The sequence below is a fragment of the Aedes aegypti genome, chromosome 3 (genome assembly GCF_002204515.2).
Source record: "Aedes aegypti strain LVP_AGWG chromosome 3, AaegL5.0 Primary Assembly, whole genome shotgun sequence".
NCBI lineage: Eukaryota > Metazoa > Arthropoda > Insecta > Diptera > Culicidae > Aedes > Aedes aegypti.
In genome coordinates this window covers 44,518,953-44,521,011 of record NC_035109.1, presented here as the reverse complement: position 1 = coordinate 44,521,011, position 2,059 = coordinate 44,518,953, and the positions used below count along the sequence as shown (strand labels likewise).

General features: G+C 42.0%; 1 long non-coding RNA gene across 1 annotated transcript; it reads right to left on the bottom strand.

The window, feature by feature from the left end:
* Window positions 1-324: 324 nt before the first annotated feature.
* LOC5564276 lies at window positions 325-863 on the bottom strand. The gene is made up of 2 exons (XR_002501945.1): window positions 824-863; window positions 325-740 (listed from the first exon to the last, which is right to left on the bottom strand). It is a non-coding gene; the product is annotated as an uncharacterized LOC5564276 (long non-coding RNA).
* Between the last annotated feature and the right edge of the window lie 1,196 nt (window positions 864-2,059).

Genomic DNA, 2,059 nt, shown 5'->3' with positions numbered 1-2,059 from the left:
AAGTAGTCTGTAACTCGGAAGCTCATGGGATGGGAAAATCTACAGGGTCGTCTAGGACATTTCAATCACCCCGATACACATGCCGTTCTCATGGTATATTTGAGCAGGAGCAGTGTTTGGAAAACTGTCCAAAGAAGTTTGAAAAGACGGTGGAAAGGCAAACAGAACTATGGAAGTAAAAGGGGGGGGTCTCTATTGCAGTAATCCACGAAAGGCGAGGCTTGACGGTTCCTTTGCGAACCCGGAAGACGATTCAAGGATAAATAGGTGAACAGATCTTAACTCCAGGCTGCTCTTTCTAAGAATGCGCTACACCTGAGGCTATTCAATTTTACAATTTATTAACATTATTGATAGTGACGTCACAATATGGGTACTTGCATGCTTTTTGTGGTATAGATCTTCACCGGTGGTTGCTGGCCTGAACTTGTGGATGTTGTTCGATGAACGTAACGGACCTCGACCTTGGGACTGCTGGTCGAATGGTATGTTTGCTGGATTGAGCTTTTCTGGCGAGGGTCGGAAGATGGCCGACGTCGGAAGGGTGATGCTTTACATTGCGCAACCTCGTGGCCAAAAGCAATGGCGGCGCGGCATCTACCTCCAAAACGAAGCGATGGTCACACAGACCGATTCTGGAGCAAGGACGACTCGCACGGCCTTCCGGATGGCACATCTACGACACTACACTGCAGGAAACTCAGGAAATGACATAAAAGAAAAAGGTCCCAGGAGAGGACCTGGTCATCACAGATTAGTACCCTATGACGTCACTGAACCTAACCTCTAACTAGCACTTCTCGTATCACTGATAGTAGCATACCTTTTTCTTGTTTAACGTTTGGTTAAACGTCGTGTTCGTTCATTGTACTGTTGTATGTTCATCGTATTGATAACTTTAGCTATAAGATCAACACATTTTAACATTTAGGATGTAGTTTTAGATAATCACTACTAACCATACTAACACATTTTAACGAATTACTTTCCGTACTATTACTAACAAGCTAATTAAACACAATTTTTAACGTTTAACTGATCCTATTATTAGAAAAGAGACAACATTAGATATTAAAAACGTTCACCAACAATTAGGTTTTATACAAATCTAACCTCAATATTCACTTTTTACACACGCGCGCTACTTCTACTCCGTTCAAGGATCACTGATAATAAAGAGAAAGATCGCCACATTCCAGCCTCCTTTTATATGAAATGCCGTTTTACATAAAATGAAGCATTTTCCAATACATGTTTGCCCATCCTGTTGCATACCAACACCATCTCTGGGCAGTTATTAAATCAACAGGGCTGTGGTTTGTTTTGCCTAGCCTCAAACTGCTCGAATTATACGCATCCTAATTGGAATGGTATGACGTGAAAGCGGAACACTCACTCACTCGTGTTACTGTCATCCAGTGAGTGGGTAAGCTCCAAGGTTTTTTTATGATTTCCAGGGACTCATTAAGGGAGGAAATAATGGTTAATCGCTTGTGGTGGAGCCAGCAAGTACGCATTGGAACCGAACGGTTACATTACCCCATCGTCCCTCTTTCAAAGTGAAAGAATTGAACTTTGAATTTAATCACACATTGTAATTATTCAATGTAATTTTCAACTTTAACCTATATCATTCCTGATTTGGTAAAAGAAAATTTGATTTGCTTGTCTGCGGGATCACCATATTAACCTTCGTCGCTCACGCGAGAAGAAAAGGATCTCATTTCTAGTAGTAACTCTTAACCAACACTGCTGTGTTGAGAACTGTCATTGTCGACAGATGTTGCGATGCTTATGTTTACACTTCAAAGCGAGTACGACGGTTCGCGATTCCGACTTCCTCGACTATTTTTCTACGAAATGTTCGCGCGTTTCGGGATTATAACGAACAAACTGTGTCCGCGAATAGAAAACTCTCGGAGTGATCACATTAATTACCGCGATTCGCGATTCAATTATCGGTTTCGTTCCATTTATCGGTTGCGGAATCGGTCGGCGCGGAGAGATTTCATTTCAGGAGACGTTTATTTGGATGGCCCTGGTAAGTAAAGAGATAGTA